Source organism: Falco naumanni, chromosome 3 (genome assembly GCF_017639655.2).
Source record: "Falco naumanni isolate bFalNau1 chromosome 3, bFalNau1.pat, whole genome shotgun sequence".
Classification (NCBI taxonomy): domain Eukaryota; kingdom Metazoa; phylum Chordata; class Aves; order Falconiformes; family Falconidae; genus Falco; species Falco naumanni.
Window position 1 is genome coordinate 36,272,495 of NC_054056.1, and position 18,002 is coordinate 36,290,496.

The following is an 18,002-nucleotide window of genomic DNA, read 5'->3' on the forward strand; positions in this document are numbered from 1 at the left end:
GTATGAATTCAAGCTTCACTGCAGATTCGTTTTGAAGGTCACTGCTAGACAATCACCTCTGAATGGGAAATTAAAGATGGCCAGATACTTGCCATTGCAAATTGGGCAGAAATAGGTCACCTTCATGCTATAAATGCAAGAAGCCATCTGGGCATCAGATGGCCTTTTGGGCTGTTTGCTGTAGCCTGTGTAAATATTTTCGTTCCTCACAGAAAGGAGCAGTTCCATGAAGCATTTTGCCAACACATTTCTGGCCTACATTTTCCTAGGGAACATAATGGAAATCTGTGAGAAGAGGTAAATAAGATCACTTGAGAGCTTAGTTCTAGGTAGTAGTCATCCCTGGTTAGCCACAGAAGTAATGTTTCATTTAGTGTGCATCAAATTTAAGACTCTATCCTGGCCAGATCATGGTGGCCCTTTACACAACAATTAAGAGCATCTGTTGATGGAAATATCTGCCAAATAGAACCTTGAAATGGGCTAAGGTTCCCTTCAAAGAAGAGGGTTCTTAATCTTGATGCCCTGTCTGAAAGCCTGCTCAATTGTAGTTGAATACAGCCTGCAAAGCAAGCAGATAGCCCTGATGTGCTTGAAAGACCATAGTTATCACTCAGGAATTTGTTTCAGTTGCTGATTTTTAGAATTTCAGAAATTGAAGTGAAATGCATCAAAAAAGTGGTAATCGGGTAAAGGCAGAGATACTTCATTGTAGGTGTTGACAAGCAGCTTTCTATACGTCCATTGGTATCTGAGCTCACAGCAGTGATGAGCTAATCAGTACAGTCAGCAGGTTTGAGCTGATCATCACAGCCATGCAAAGATGTCACAAATGCCACTACACATCTTTGTTTAGGCAACTGGATCTTACCTATGATGTCTATTTCAGGATGAACTGAACTACTGTCTGGGATCCTCTGACTATGTCGACTAGGTCTGTATTGACTGGACCTTGGATACTTGACACGCATGTTGGTAACAACATACAGAAACCTAAATAACCATGGTTTGTGCTAGAGCTGAATCCCACTGAACATATCTTCAAAACACCATCAGTATTTCCTCTCTTGTAGCCTTAAAAAGGTTATAGAAAAATATTCAAGAAACACCTTTCACAGAATCATGGAATTACAGACTGGTCAGGGTTGGAAGCGACCTCTGGAGATCATCTAGTCCAACCCCCTGCTAAAGCAGGTTCTCCTAGAGCAGGTTGCACAGGAATGTATCCAGACAGGTTTTGAACATCTTCAGAGAAGGAGACTCCACAGACTCTCTGGGCAGCCTGTCCCAGTGGTCTGTCAACCTCAAAGTAAAGACCTTTTTTCTCATATTCAGATGGAACTTCCCATGTTGCAGTTTGTGCCTGTTGACCCTTGTACTCTTGCTGGGTACCACTGAAAAGAGCCTGGCCCCATCCTCTTGACGCCCGTCCTTAAAATATTTGTATGCATTGACAAGATCCCCTCTCAGCCTTCTCTTCTCCATGCTGAACAGGCCCAGCTCTCTCAGGCTTCCCTCAGAAGGGAGATGCTTCAGTCCCCTCATCATCTTTGTAGCCCTCCACAGGGCCCTCTCCAGTAGGTCCCTGTCTTTCTGGAGCTGAGCAGCCCAGAATTGAACACAGCACACCAGAAACAGTCTCACCAGGGTAGAGCAGACAGGGAGGTTCATCTGTCTTGACTTGCTGGCCACGGTCCTCCTAATGCACCCCAGGATCCCATTGGCCTTCTTGGCCACAAGAGCACACTGCTGGCCCATGGGCAACTTGCTGCCCACCAGCACGCTCAGGACCTTCTCCACAGAGCTGCCTCCCAGCAGCTCAGCCCCAGCCTGTGCTTGTGCATGGGGCTGTCCCTCCCCACATGCACGACCCTACACTTGCCTTTGTGGAACTTTATTATGTTCCTCTCCACCCAACTCTCCAGCCTGTCCAGGTCTCACTGAATGGTGGTGCAGCCTTTGGGTGAATCAGCCACTCCTCCCAGTTTGTATCACCTGCAAACCTGCTGAGGATGCATTCTGTCCCTTCAGCCAGGTCACTGATGAATAAGTCGAATGGGACTGGACCCAGCACTGACCCCTGTGGAACACCCCTGGTTACAGCCTCCAGCTAGACCCTGCGCTGCTGGTCACAACCCTTGAGCTCTGCCATTTGGCTGGTTCACCCACCTCACTGCCCGCTCATATAACGCACATTTCCTGAGCTTATCTATGAGGATATTATGGGAGACAGTGTCAAAAGCCTTTGTTTCTATCCCTCAGTACTTTCTGGATGCTAAAGCATACTCCAAAGGACAAGCAGTTCTAATCTGGTCATCTTAGAACCCAAGTTATGTCTTAGAAAGCACAACACTACAGCATCTTGATATTTTCTGATTGTATTTTTTGTGTGTTAATGACTGAAAGTGAACAGGGTTTTATCACATGCTTAAAGTACTAATTTAAAAATTGGGATTTCTGGATTTAGCTCCCAGCTACAGCACAACTGCCCTGGGTGGTTTTTGACAGGTCCTTTAACTTCCTTGTCCGTTAAATATTAATAGATAAAATGGAGGCTATTTTTCCTAAGGCAGTTGAGCTGAATGCACTAATGACTCTGAGATGTTACAGTAATGGAAGCATTTGACAAATGTAAAAAATGATGCTGCTGTTATTAGTGTGATGGATCAAAACTTCACTTCAGGTTCATTAACTTCATCTTTTCGCTTGTCAGTGTATAAACACACTATTTTTGGAAGCTCAGATTCCAAAGAACTCATTATTAGTATTTAAAGTCTGCCTGAAATCAAAATGTAGGGTGTTGCAGGGGAATGAGGTGTTTTTTGCTGCTCTCTGTAAAATCTGACATTGTGAAAATTATGTCTCTTGTCACCACTGTATAAAAGAAACACAGAAGTTTCCCTCAGTGGCAGGAAAGGGGAAGGACTAGTAAGAGGCAGCAGAATTTGAGAAGAATAAATGTGAACTACTTTTGCAAAACATCCCTGACAGAATTGGATTTTGGATAAAACATGGCTGGAGCTGAGCAGAAACTGATAAATATGGCCAACCCAAGTGATTCAGCTGAGCCATTTGGGATGTCTCTGTACTGAGCACCAGGTTAAGCAGCTTATTTGTTCTGATGGCTTGCCCTGCAATAGGGCTGCATGCTTATGCAGTTGTCCCTGATGTAGTGCAAGACCTGCCATCACCATAAATACTCACTGTAGCTTTGCTGAGAGCTGGATATAGGAGTAGCCTGGCCTTACTGATCCTGCATTGAACCTCCAGTAAAAAGTATAGTGAACCAGAGCTGGTTTTGCACTGGACACAAGGTCTGTGCCTATCACCTTAGTTATCCCTTACCTGTTTATATTAGCATGGATAGCTGGGATTTTGCTCTATTTTGTTGAAGCATGTAAATGTCATTTTATAAGGACTTAGAATTTGAGATATCTGGAGGATGAAGTACCTTCTAGTGAGATTTTAGTATAGGCTGCACTAAATACATGAAGTGCAAACCACAGTCATTGCGGACAGAGGTGATAGATCAAGGTGCTTCAGGTGAGCCATTGACAACCTCAGCAAGCCTAAATTCTTCCTTGGCTGTGCTGAAAGAAATAACCTGGCTTGTGCTTTAAAAGATACATAACAATTTCTGGGATGTTTATGGATAACTACACCTTGGAAATCCAGCCAACAGGGGAGTTCACACCATGGTAGGTATACTGGTGTTCACCAGCCAGCTTCTTCTATGAAGATAAGTCAGGTAGAAAGCCAGCCTGGGGACTGAATTAAAAGTATTGTTTCCTGATTTTTACCCGTCCATCTGCAATCCTCATTAATGTCTTGTTTTATATTTAGTTTCCCATTCCTATACATTCGGCAATATTTTTTTTTACCTGGCTTTGTAACCAGTATAGCAAAAAAGTCTGCTACACTTCAGTCTTGTAGAGGAGTTATGATTAAGAAAAAATATCCTGTGGCATTTTTTCTAGCAGCAAGGAAGGGTATTTTTTCCTGAGCTTCATCCCAGTGGAGGAGAAGAGAGAGTTACAATGCACATGCCAGCTTCTCTCACAGAGAGGAAAAGTCACTGCTAGATGTTGGTGCCCTTGATGAGATGTTTCATTGCTTATATGTTGTCTATCGGCAGTCTGTCAGGGCTAGGGGTGTTTTAGATAGAAATGTCTGGTGTTGTCCTGCAACGGGTGGGGATGCTCTTGGTTGGGGATGCTCAGGGCCGCCAGGGTGGTGGGAACAGCTGCAGGGTAGCAACCCCTCATAGTGATCTAGCTAGATCTGCCAGCTCCCTTTTCTCCATCACTTTTGCTAATGTCTGTTCTGGCAGAGGTAAAAATGCTATTAACATCCACCAAAGATATGCCATATTACTGTGCTGACAAACATAAGTCATAAATGTGATGAATATTTGCCTGCCTGGTGACAATGACCTTGCAGTGAATTGGGAAAGACCTGAATGGCCATAATTCAGCGTCACCATGATTTTTCACTCAGCCTCCCTGGGTTTTAGTGAGAGAAAGTGTCCAGGCTGGTTTCCTCATCAGCAGTCTTTTAGGGTGAATTTCCCACTGGACTAATTACTGTGAATTGTGGTGCTGCCATTGACTCACCATAAATCGTCCTGACAACAAGGCAGGTGAGTGCAGATTCCAAACCTTGGGCTCATGCATGTTCTATGAGGATAAACCCATCAAAGGATTATGAAACACTGTGAAACTTGCTGTTACAAAGCTGCCGTGGAAGAAGCACATAATTAAAAACACTCCCCTGGAGAGAATATCATTTAATCATCTTCATATAACCCACCACTACGACAGAAAACACAACAAAGAAAAAGATTTGAATCACAGCAAAAACAATGTCATTTTTTGTTGTGTGATTTGCTGGAATTCCTTGTAATAATTTTTTACTTGATATTGAATATAAGGTCAAATATTGAGACTTGTAAGTGAAAATTGCCAAGTTGTATTTCTGCAAACACGACGTCTCCATTGCTCATCTGAACCTCTCCAACTTCTGGTTTCCAATATGCTCTCCAGTCTCAAAAGCACAGCATGGTTTCAGAGAAACAACAGGGGACTAAAAGCATGATATTTTATTGAGGAACACAGGATTTATTAGACTCAATTAGACTGTGGTCCATTTGCTCCTGTATCTTGCCTCAAGCAATAAGTGAATTCCAGTATTTCCGAGGCAAGTGAAATTATAGTGAAGGAGGAGACATGGGAAATTTTCTTAATGAAATTTGGGAAGTTTTCTTACCGACCTAGAACTGGGGTCCTGCAAAATGGAAACTCTAGACTGACCTGTAAGTCCCACAATGAATTCTGGGTCAAGTTTTGACTGAACTCAGGTTGAAAATTTAAGCCATATTTGGGCTAAAATGAAGGCACAACTCTCTCTGGCTTTTAAGGATGTGATATTAGTAACATTTATTAAACACATGATAGCAGTGTTTTGAAGCGCTAGCCTTGGCCAAAGCCTCCTTAGTCTCTGTACTTTATATAATAATAAACAATTTCTCTTCTGGGTTCCCCTGTCCCATCTATTTTCAGCAAAGATGAGGAAAAGAGTCAATAAAAAGAAAGATTATTTTCATCAAATCTTAGTTGTTTCTTGTACCGTATTCCTTAAAAAAAAAAAAAAAAAAAAAAAAAAAAAGGTAATTTTAAAGTGTTGACTCACTTAAACTTAACTTTTTAGTGTCCATCTTTGTGATGCAGACTGGAGAGTACTGTCCTGCAAGCTGTAAATTCCACAGCAGGCATAGGATACTTATGAGCGCCATCCTCAACACAGTTCCTGTGTAATCACAGTTTTTCATTTTTTATCATGCTTGGACTGACAGTAGACCCAAGTAGGATCAGTTAATTCCTACTAGCCCTTTATAGAAGGTGATCAAGATGTCATGTTGTGGTTTTGGCTGGGATAGGGTTAATTTTCTCCACAGTAGCTAGTATGGTTTTATTCCCTTTCCCCTTTGATTGTAGTTTAAAGCTCTCTTGATGACCCCTGCTAACTGAGCTGGGATCCTTTTCCCCATTTGAGACAGAACTCCATCTGTTGCCAGCAGGCCTGGTGCCATGTGAAGTGAGCCATAATAAAAAAAAATAATAATAAAAAAAAAAAATAGCCAGTGACAGGAGGCCTGGAACTAGGTGTTGATCTGTGTGATCTTCCAATTAGACGCCTCGTAATTCCCTGCAACTGGCAAGATAGAAAAAAACACTGCTTGTGCTCCTGATCCCTCAACCAGCCCCCCCAGTGCCGTGAGGTCTCTCTTGACTGCCCTCAGACTTCTTGTTTTCACTTCATCATTGCCCACTTGGAATGTCAGTAATGGGTAGTAATTAGAGGACCTTTCCAGACAAGGGAGTTTTCTACTAATGTCCCTTACCCAGGTCTCAGGAAGGCAGCCGGTTTCCCTATGGGTTGTGTCCAGTCAGCACATCAGGCCCTCTGTACCTCTCAGAGACAAGTCATTGATGACAACCACCTTTCTTTTTTTCCTAGCAGAGCTGGCCATGATGCGCGGGATTTATTGACTCTCCCTAGGCAACTCCTCCAGCCTGGATGGGCCTTCATCCATATCATCATTTTCCTGGCCATCAGGTTCCAGAGCTTCATATCTATTGTATAGGGACATCTGGAAGGTGAAGTAGGCTGGGGGGTGATTCATCCACTGCTCTGAGCAGGGACCTGTTTCCATTTTCCCCATCACTTAGGCCTTCTCCATCTGCCTGGTAGCGAGCAGCTAGGGGAGCCTCTGCTTCTTGTGATGTATCCATGTGGTGTATTTGTCTCAATGATGGTAGGGAGTGGCTCCACCAGCCTATCTCCCGTTCACACTCCCTGGTACTCCTTAACCTTTCTACTTCCTCTTTCAGCTCTACCACCAGGCTGAGCAGATCATCCACCTGGTCAAACCTCACGCAGGTGTTTTCTCCGCTGCCCTCCAGTAACAATGACAGGCTCAGGCACTCCATGCAGCCCATGACCTGGGCCGCTGCTATCCTATTTCCTTGGGAGCTCCATCTGGGTCACCACGTGCCTTCTGTCTCTGACTTTTGGCCAAGTGGAAACCATGGCTAGGTTTCTTCTGGGAGGGTGATGACCACTACTGGAGCTTGACTCTTTGAGCCCTTAGGGTGATGGTGCCCTCCCTGCACACCCTCCTAGTGCAAACTGCTGCACCGTGCCCTGGCTGATGCACCATGTCCTGTTTGCCCACCCTGTTCACCATGCTTCTGGTCACTCATGCTTCCTGGGGGCTACTTTTGTACATGTGGGGGTTTGGCTGCCTTCACTCTTGGCCTGCTTATGTTGAGTCAGAGCTGCCGCTTGTCAAGGTTTCAGTGATTCCTGCTCAGGGAAGAGATGTGGTGGTGGTGGTGGGGTGTGCTGAAGCACCCTCCCTCTCTCTTTCTACCCTTGCTTCCCAGATTTTGTGGTTAACAAAAACCAAACCCCTGCTGAATACTTCTACAGACAGACAACTAAGAAAGAGGAAATCTGAATCTCTCTGACTATACACTCCTGCACCTGGACCAGTGATTTTCTTCTTAGACAAGAGAGTCATAACCTAAAAGTACCTATTCCATCTTTCTTACTTTAGATTTTTACCTGAACATGGGAGAGTCTCCATCTCTCCTCCATATATTCACAATAAAAACCTGAGGCAACTAGGTCTTGTGGAGATGTTGGACACAAAAGCCTGTGGACTTCTCCAGGTGGAAGATCAATCCTTCTCTAGATTTCTTTGTTTCAGAGGAGCCTGTGGCAGTTCTGAAAAGACCTTGCAGCCCTTGAGATCCTGTGTGAGAAGTTTGTGTTGAACATGTGCTGCTAATTTATGATTTTGCAGCCTTGCCACCTAGAAGCCATGAATGGAAAGGGAGAGAGATCTAAAAAATCTTCTGCAGCATCTGAATTGTAGCCACATTAGGGCTCATTAGGACTCTCACTTCAGGAGAAAGCTGTACAAAGCACAAGTAAAGGATCCCCATAGAAACCCACATCAGAGATCTGCCCTTGGCAATGTGAATCTCCTGTTGCACTTCAGGGGAAATGCTGCTGATTTATGTCCATCTTACCTTTAAGGCACCTGGTGTCAAAGACAGCTGGAGGGATTACCTGAATTTTGGGGACTACTGATCATATACAGATGGTTCCTGGAGCACATGGGGACACTTGGTCTGGATGTACCACCATCATAAATTATGTAAACTACATTTCAGATTATTTTATTAGAAAGGAGTGCTGTGATTACCTACCCTGGCTTCTTGCCTGACAGTACAGGAAATAGGATTTTTCAGTACTAATTTCTGCTTCAAGTCTAATAGTCATGCTAATACTAAAGCTTAATTTTTAAATAAGAAAATTCCATTATAACAAAGGGAGAAAAGTTCTTCTTGATTTAAGAGTTACAGGGATGGAGAATCCATCACAGCATTAGTTAAGCAGATTAAATAGTTAATAGCACAGTGTTACAAATGTATGCCTTAATTTCTTCTCTAAATTAGAGCTCTGCAAATAATAGATATTTTGGTTCACTGGGTAAATTAAAATAAAAAAGAAAGAAATTGATAACGAAAGAAAACATTCTGGCATGAACGAACTCTTCAATTTGTAAACTAAAACATTGCCATGAAGGTCTGAAAAATGCAAAGTCTAATTATAGTAACACTGCAACTATAGTAATGAGGGACTAGAGAGTGTGACTGATAAGCAGAAGCTAATGGTCTAAAAGGCATGATGTGCACAGCTCTTCAAAGACTAACAGAAGCCTACGTGAGACATCTGTGGGATTGTGTTAAGGACAGACACACCAAGAAATGTTTGAAAATGGTATTTGAAGGTGAAGAATATCCAGTGAACATGTGGCTCTGATGGTTTTTGAATTTTTCATGCATGCTTTGTGCGTGGACAAGGTAATTAGCTGGCTGAAATGCACACATCAGGACATTGCCAGCAATGGGAAAAGAGGTGATATTAAAAGAGGAACCTAATCCTCTGGATATGGACTGCTGGGCAGCTGGACCCTGCTGCATGATGGCTGGTTGTTAGCACATGGTGTTTGGCTTGCTGTTTATGCACTGCACTAAATTAGAAAAGTGCAGGACAAATCCAACCTTGAGTCCAGGTTTACACTTGGAAGAGATCTAGGCTTAGTCTGGGAGAGATGGTTAGCAACACACTATGGAACAGGCAATTGTTTCCAGTAGGTAAAGCAGATCTTAAGCAGAGCAGCTAGTTTTTCTTTCTTTCTTTCTTTTCTTTTAATTAAAATTTTTAATTAAAAAAGAAAAGGAAAACCAAGGACTTTTACTTTTTACAACAATTATTCTGTGATCTTATTTTTCTAAGTTCAGTGAGGAAAGGTTTACCAGAGGTACTATTGGAAGTTGCTAGCCCTTCATTCTTCCTTCTCAATGATATTTGTAGAATCACAGAATCCTGCAATGGTTTGGGTTGGAAGGGACCTTAAAGATCATCTACTTCCAACTCACCTGCTGTGGGCAGGGACACCTGCCACTAGACCAGCTTGCTCAAAGCCCCATCCAACTTGACTTTCAGCACTTCCAGGGAGGGGACATCCCCAGCTTCTCTGGGAAACCTGTTCCAGTGCCTCAGCACCCTCAAAGCAAAGAATTTCTTTCTAACATCTAATCTTAAATCCACCCATTTTCAACCTGTGTATGTTGCCCCTTGTATGGTAGCAAACGCAAGCACTGGTGCCTCTTCCCTTCTCTGACTGTCTCCAATGTGTGCATTTTGGCTGATGATGTTCTGTATATTTTGGAAATATCAAACAGAAAAGGTAGTCTGTTTTCTTATAAAATGACAACTTTCTAGTAATATTTCCAAAACGTTTCAGAGATGACACATTTCTGAAGATGTTTAATCAATTCATTGGTAATGTCAGCCAAGGGGGGAAAAAAAATTCTTTCTCCTGCCCAGAGTCCTTCTAGTTTTGTTTCTCAAGCTGTTATTCCTGTCCTTCCATCGTGTGAAAAAGCCTTAAGATTGCTTGTAGGTCAATGATGGTTAAAATATTTTCCCCCTTCTTTTATTTTTTCCTTTTAAAATACAGCCCTTTAAACACATTTATCTCTGGAAGCAGGTAGAAAGCAGGTCAAAAAAACCATAAGTGCAATGAATGGGAAAATCTCCAGCAAATACACACAATAACTTTTCAACATGGTCAAACAATGCCATGACCAGAAACTTAGTTATACACAGAAGTGACAACTTTAAAACCAAGCTCAGAAACTGAAACATTTCATTCCTCCCCCAGACATTTCTCTGCCTACACTGTGGGTGTGTAATGGATGTCTTTTGGGCCAACAGGCCATGATTGAATGAAAAACCTGTAAAACAAATAGAGTGAAAAGTTATAACTTGAGCTGAAGTGCTAGAGATTGCCAGAAAAGAAAATTAATATCCTGTGTGGGTAGAAAAAGGTAAACAACACACATTCACCAAAACCTGCTTATGTTTTCCAGATGTGCCAGGCTGTGTGAGGTTTTGTGTTGCAAAAAAAAATTAAGAAACTCTAATTAGCAGATAAAGAACCTAACATCCACCAGCAATCCCCTTGACACCATCCTGGCTCTTTCAGACACAGCAGTATATTAGTGGATTACAAAAATAATTTCAGTTACATTCCCATCTGGTGGATGTAGGATTTGTGAGATGACATTGCATTGCTTTATCTGAATTTGGGCATACCTGGTTCTGAATGAGGGTGGATGAGGCAGGAAGGCAAGAAATAATCAGACATAACAAAAAATAGTGATGAAATCTGAGATCACAGCATTGTTGGAAGATACCTGATGGGGTGAGGAATGAAGAAAACTGGATATTGGTAGGTCACTCCCTTGTTTGTTTTGTTAGGCTAAGTGATCCACGGAGAGCCTTTCATACCCAAATATAATGTGGTCTTTTTAGGCAAGCGAGTGTAAAAAACAGTGGATGAATCAAGGGATGGGACACTAGAAATATCAGTTCTCCCCTTCAGCACAGAGAAAATAAAGGATTTTCAAGGAACTGGGCAGAGGAGGGTAGGTAGGACAGGCTGCATATAAGATTAAGCACAGGCAAAGGCCAAATCCCACAAGCAGCAAGCAGCCAAAGATTCACAGCCCTTTAGCCTAGGGCAGAGCTATGGAGAACCGTTTGGCCAGCTTTTGAGAGAGGAGCAGAGATCTGTGAAGCTCTGTCTATTGCTGGAAGGTGCAATTCCCCAGTAGCATCCCCACCTCCAGGCCCCTGATTGCTCTGAAAGTAGGAGGGGAAATGCTCCCAGCTTTTTGGACCTCACATAGCAGTTTGCTATTCCAGATGACCCCTCTTTCTGAACTCCTTTTCCCATGATGTGAGAAAACTTGGTCTGATCTCAATTCTTCTTCTTGCAAAGAAGAAATATATTTTTTTTATTTGTGTTTCTAAGAAGCCTCTAGCTGGTTCCAAAGGACCATTTTTCTGGCTATTCCTTGGTATAGTTTGGGAACCAGAATCTTGCTTTAGTCTTGGTGCAGTTTGATGTATGACCCTGAGGCAATTTCTCCAGCAGTTAACTGACACAAAAATTGGTGAGAGGCTACTGTGAACTCCCCACATTTTTATTTGTGTGTGCACACACTAGTACCTCCAGGAAGAATGTTTTTGACAAATCCTAAGTTGAGAGACTAAAGTTCCTGTGTTGAGTTACTAGAAATGACTGCAACAAAAGGTGGAATTTTTTACTTCATTGCAAGCAGAAGGAAGTCTTTATGAAAAAATTGCATTTAAACATGAAAATACTTGCTGTATTTCAGAGTGTTGTTATAGATGAACATAAGAACAGATGCTCCAGGGAAGACCAAAAGCTCAGTCTACTCCACTGTGTTGCTCCCCACAGTGAGCAGTAGCAGATGCTTTGAGAAGAGTGAAAAAAGCTGATGCCTCACCATTATACTTTCCCAGCCTCCAGCAATCTGCCCTCTATGTACTTTCCAAGCCAGAGATGATGTCTTTTTGTTTGAAGGCCTTTGATGAAGTTTTTATTTCATGGCATTGTGGATTTGCTGGAGGAATAACTGAACCTACATGATGCAGGCTGTCAGATGAAAGCAGTCATTCCCAAGCCATGACTCTTGGGCAAAACATTGCCCATAAAACTTGTGAGCGCTAGACAGCCTGTAAATAGAAGAAATCTACATGTTTAGACCCATAGGAAAAAAATGATGGGAGTTTGTCACCAATATTTGCTAGCTAAATAGCACTGGCCATGGGTGGGGAAAGGATGGGTCCACACAAATAGGTGATTCCAATGACTCTATTGACTCTCAAAATCTGTTAAAATGGCAAATATTTATTTGGGAGGAAAGAAGGTCTATGACAATCCCCATTATGTGAAGACTATACAAGATACAAGTTATTAATTTTTCCAAGGTGAGACCCAAAGTTACTTGAAACTTGCTGTTTGGCTGATTAAAATCCAGTGATTTCAAATATCTGGTTTTGAACAAACCTATCTCACTTGTTTGAGTTCTATCAGCACATAACCTCTTTAACTGACTGAACAGTGGCACACTCTGTTCTTTTTCTACACAACTATTTATTTTCTTCTAATGAAAAAAAAAAAAAAAAAAAAGCCAGAGAAAAAGAGAGAGGTGGAGTCTGGGCAGCCTAGTAGCCTGCTGAAACACGCCAGACGCTTTGGATTTTTCACACTCCTGATGTTGGCCTTGACATGGATTGGGCCCAATGTTGTTAATTTACAACAAGAACATTTTGTTTATTAGGAACGTGCAGTGAATTATAATAGGAAGTCGACTGACAGTGGCTGAGAAATTGCACAGCCCTGTGGATTATCTACTTTCATAGCTTAAAAACCTGTGGAGCTGAGTTCAGTATGGATATCCTCTAAGCAATTCTTTGGTCAAGACTGAGGGCTCCCTGGATAAAAACTTGATCCCTACTGATTTCCAGGACTCCATTTCTTCATGGCTTTCAAATGAAATCTAAAAAGATGGGTTTGTTACTCCATCTAGCCTTAAAATCTGTGGGCTGCTGAACTAAATATCTGGGAAATCAGGTACTGCGGTAATGTTTCCTGACTGCTGCCAGTTACCTACACATTAAAATGTCCATGACCTGTAATAAGTTTCTGAGGAAAACGTGCAGATGCTGTGGTTGTGTGTATCTCTGTGCATATCTCCGACTGTGTGGGTCAATCAACCAAATACATCTGTAATTCATACCAATAAGGCTAAGAAGGCACAAGCCTACAGAAAATTTTATCAATGTATGCAACAGTATTTAATGGCTGTACATAGCCATACACATTCCCTGAGGCTTTACAAAGATATTGTTAGAACCTACCAGATGGTAGAAAATTAGTTCTAGAACAATTTCTTCATGTTGTCATACATAGCTATAAATGCCAAATTTGTGATTGTAAATTCAGTGACAGCCTGAGAAAGTCATGGTAGAAGGGATGCAGGGCACTGCTTAGATGTTGTAGGTTTTAGTCAATGTGTATTTCTGCTCTTACCCTCCACAAAATGCGAAGTAAAGATTAGGATAAAATCAGAAGAACAGGAAAAAAAAAAAAATCTCCTCCTTCATCTATCCCCTCTCCAAACCGGCTGCCCGCAGGATTAAGAAGAAAAGTCTCAGTCCCTGCAGTCATTTTTGCAGGACATTCTGCACTGGACAGCCCAGACTAGCCAGGTTGTAGCAGATTCTGTGTCTCACTCTCAAAATCTGGATGCAATCAAATATCACTCAGCGATAATTTGATAGCCCTTGGGCAGACAACCTCAAGAGAGGATTGGCAGAGGAGTGGCTGGGGAGCAGCCCTGCAGAAAGGGATCTGGGTGTGCTGGCTGGCAGCAGGGTCAGTACCAGCCAGCAGTGTGCGCTGGCAGCCAGGAGGGCAAACTGCATCCTGGGGTGCACCAAACACAGTAGAACCAGCCAGTCAGAAGAGGTGATTATGTTACTGTAATTAGCATTGGTGCGGCCTCACCTTGAATACTGTGTGCAGCTCTGGGCCCCTCAATTTCAGAAGGATGTGAACAGATGTGTGCAGAGGAGGGCAACACAGCTGGTGCAAGGGCTGGAAGGCATGTCCTGTGAGGAGCAGCTGAGGACTCTGGTTTGCTTAGTTTGGAGAAGAGGAGGCTGAAGGGTCACCTCACTGCTCTCTACAGCTTCCTGAGGTGGGGAAGCAGACAGGGAAGTGCTGATCTCTTCTCCCTGGAGTCCAGTGACAGAACACATGGGAATGGCTCAAAGCTGTACAAATGGAGATTTAGACTGAGCATTAGGAACATTTTTTTACAGAGAGAGTGGTCAAACACTGGAACAGGCTTACTAGAGACATGGGTGATGCCCCAAGCCTGTCTGCTTAAGAGGCATTTGGATGATGCCCTTAATAATTGGCTTTAACTTTTGTTTAGCCTTGAATTTGTCAGGCACTTTGATGAGATGATCCTTGTAGGTCTCTCCAGCTGAAAATATTCTGTTCTGCTCCGTTCTGCTCTGTTCTGTTCTATTCTATTCTATTCTATTCTAGTTCTCAAAGGATCCGTAAGGACTAAGGTATAAGGGTGTACCTGATCACCTCCATCAGTATGGTCAGGACACAACAGAGATTTAATATCCCTTGTGATACCAGGATGGGATTGGCAGATGTTGAATACATATATGTGGAAGGTGAAATATATGTTTGTCTGGTCACACGAACTTCAAAATCCTGTCCTTAAAATTAATCTTTTTTTGAGGATGATGATCTGTTTGTAATCCCATGCAAGAGCATTAAGAAATGGAGGGGGAATCAGAGCAATTTGGTATGCATCTTTCATGGGCCATTCTTGGAATATGGAGAACCTGAAAAACAAGACATGTATAAAACCTGAAGCCAGAACAAAATGAAAAAAGTAATTGAAGAATAAGCCAAGTAATGCTGGTCTCTCTGAGCTGAAATCTGAATAGACATGTCCCAAGAGGCTGTGGAAACTGACAGTAGAGTTTAGGAATAAACTAGTGCAAGAGACAACATTTTGGGGGGTTGGGAAGCAGACTACATCTTGAGCTAATCAGTTAGCAAAATGGATAAGGATGTGATCCAGCTTTGCTATTACCTCCTCTCACCACACAGAATGCAATACCAGGAGCCTAGACCAGTGAAATCAAAGCACAAATGCTTGTCCCTAGGGCAACCTGCAAGGAGGAGATCCCCTATTTGAAACATTGCCAGAAAAAATGGTTGTCAGTATGCTCACTGGGTGAGTGGGTTTGCTTGCACAAAAGCATCAAAAGAATCAACAGATGCCCAGAGCCTGCAAAAGTGTCACAGGCCAGCAGGATACCACTTGAAGCACAGCACATAGGAATTCCAGTCAGTAGTTCAGCTTGATCAGGGCCCAGCTTAAATGCCTCTATGCAAGCACACGTAACATGGGCAATGAGCAAGAGGAGTTAGAGATGTGGGCACACCTGGAGGGCTATGATCTTAATGGTATCATGGAGATGTGGTGGGATTGCTCCTGTGAGTGGAGTGTTAGGATAGAAGGATACAGGCTCTTTAAGAAGGACAGCCAGGGCAGATGAAGAGTTGCTGTCACCCTCCATGTAAATGACCAGATGGAGTGCATGGAGCTCTACCTAGGGATGGATGAGGAGCCAGTCGAGAGTTTATGGGTCAGAACTAAAGGGAGGGCAGGGCCAGGTGACATTATAGTGAGAGTCTGCTACAGGCTGGCTGACCAGGAAGACTAAGCAGAGAGGACCTCCATAGATAGATAGAAACTATCTCAGGTTCACAAGCCCTGGTCCTTACGGTGGACTTCACCCACCCTGGTGTCTGTCGGAGGGACAACACAGCAGGGCATAGGCAGTCCAGGTGGTTCCTGGAATGTATTGATGATAATTCCCTTCTCCAAGTGATGGAGGAACCAACAAGAAGAGGTGCTATGCTGGACCTTGTTCTTACCAGCAAGGAGGGGCTGGTGGGGAACATGAAGCTCAAGGGCAGCCTTTGCTGCAGCAACCATGAAATGATGGAGTTCAAGATTCTTAGGGCAGCAAGAAGGTTGTACACCAGGCTCATTACCCTGGACTTTGGCCTCTTCAGGGATCTGCTTGGTAGAGCACCATGGGATAAAGCCCTGGAGGGGAGAGGGGCACAAGAAAGCTGGTTAATGTTCAAGGATCACCTCCTGCAAGCTCGGGAACAATCCGTCCCAGCAAAGAGGAAGTCAGGCAAAACCACCAGGAGATCTGTATGGATGAACAAGGAGCTCCTGGACAAACCCAAACACAAAAGTAAACCTACAGAGGGTGGCAGCAAGGACAAGTATGTTGGGAGGAGTACAAGAGAAATTGTCTGAGCAGCCAGGGATCAGGTCAGGAAAGCTAAAGCCCTGAGAGAATTAAACGTGTCCGGGGATGGGAAGGGCAACAAGAAAAGCTTCTATGGGTACATTGGTGATTAAACAAAGACTAGGGAAAATGCGGGCCATCTCTGAAAGGAAACAGGAGACCTGGTTACCCAAAACATAGAGAAGGGTGAGGTACTCAGTGATGTTTTTGCCTCAGTCTTCACCAGCGAGTGCTCCAGCCACATCACTCAGGTCACAGAAGGCAAAGGCAGGGACTGGGAGAAGGAAGGTCTGCCCACTGAAGAAGAAGATCAGATTTAAGAACATCTAATGAACCTGAAGATGCACAGGTCTATGGAACTTGATGAGATCTGCGGGTCCTGAGAGAAGTAATGGATCAAATGGCTAGTCCACCTCCATTGTATCTGAGAAGTCATGGCAGTCCAGTGAAGTTCTCATGGACTGGAAAAGGGGAAATATAAAACTGATTTTTTAAAAAAAGAAATAAGAAAGACCCAGGAAAACACAGGCTGGTCAGACTAACCTCTGTGCCAGGCAGCACTCCTTGGAACTATTTTAAAGGCACATGAAAAATAAGGAGGTGATTGCTGTCAGCCAACATGGCTTCACTAAGGGCAAATCGTACCTGACAAATCTGGTGGTCTTCTATCATGGGGTTACAGTGTTGTTGAATGAGGGAAGAGCATCTGATGGTATCTACCTGGACTCTTGCAAAGCATTTGACATTGTCCCACATGATCTCCTTGTCTCTAAACTGGAAAGACATAGGTTTCACAGGTGGGCCACTTAGTGGATAAGGAATTGGCTAGATGGTTGCACTCAAAGAGTTCCAATCAATGGCTGGATGTCTAAGTGGAGACCGGTGACAAGAGGTGTTCCTCAGAGGTTGGTATGGGGACTGGTGCTGTTCAGTGTCTTTGTCAGTGGCATGGACAGTGGGATTGAGTGAACCCTCAGCAATTTGCAGACACCAGGCTGAGTGGTACAGTTGACATACTGGAGGGAAAGGATGCCATCCAAAGGGACCTTGACAAGCCTGAGAGCTGGGCATGTGCAAACCTCATGAAGTTCAACAAGGCCAAGTACAAGGTCCTGCACCTGGGTCCAGGCAATCCCAAGCCCAAATACAGGCTGGGCAGAGAATGGATTGAGAGCAGCCCTGAGGAGAAGGACTTGGGGGGGGGGGGGGGGGTGGCTGACTGACAAAAAGGTCAACATGACCCATCAATGTGTGCTTGCAGACCAGAAAACCAATGAAATCCTGGGCTGACCAAAATAAGTGTGACCAGCAGGTAGAGGGAGGTGATTCGGCCCCTCTACTTGGCTCTTATGAGACACCCCCTGGAGTACTGTCTTCAGTTCTGGGGCCCCCAACATAAGAAGAACATGGACCTGTTGAAGCTAATCCAGAGGAGGGCCAGGAAGATGATCAGAGGGCTGGAGAACCTCTCCTATGAGGACAGACTGAGAGAACTGGAGTTTTTCAGCCTGGAGAAGAGAAGGCTCCAGGGAGACCTTCCAGTAACTAAATGTGACCTACAAGAAAGCTGGAGAGGGGCTTTTTACAAGGGCATGTAGTGATAAGACAAGGAGGAATTATTTTAA

The 18,002-nt window shown here is 43.6% G+C and overlaps 1 long non-coding RNA gene across 1 annotated transcript; it reads left to right on the top strand.

Annotated features, from left to right (window-relative positions):
* The first annotated feature begins 2,162 nt into the window (after window positions 1–2,162).
* LOC121085010 lies at window positions 2,163–16,818 on the top strand. The gene is made up of 3 exons (XR_005826923.1): window positions 2,163–2,247; window positions 3,293–3,295; window positions 16,807–16,818. It is a non-coding gene; the product is annotated as an uncharacterized LOC121085010 (long non-coding RNA).
* Window positions 16,819–18,002: the final 1,184 nt, after the last annotated feature.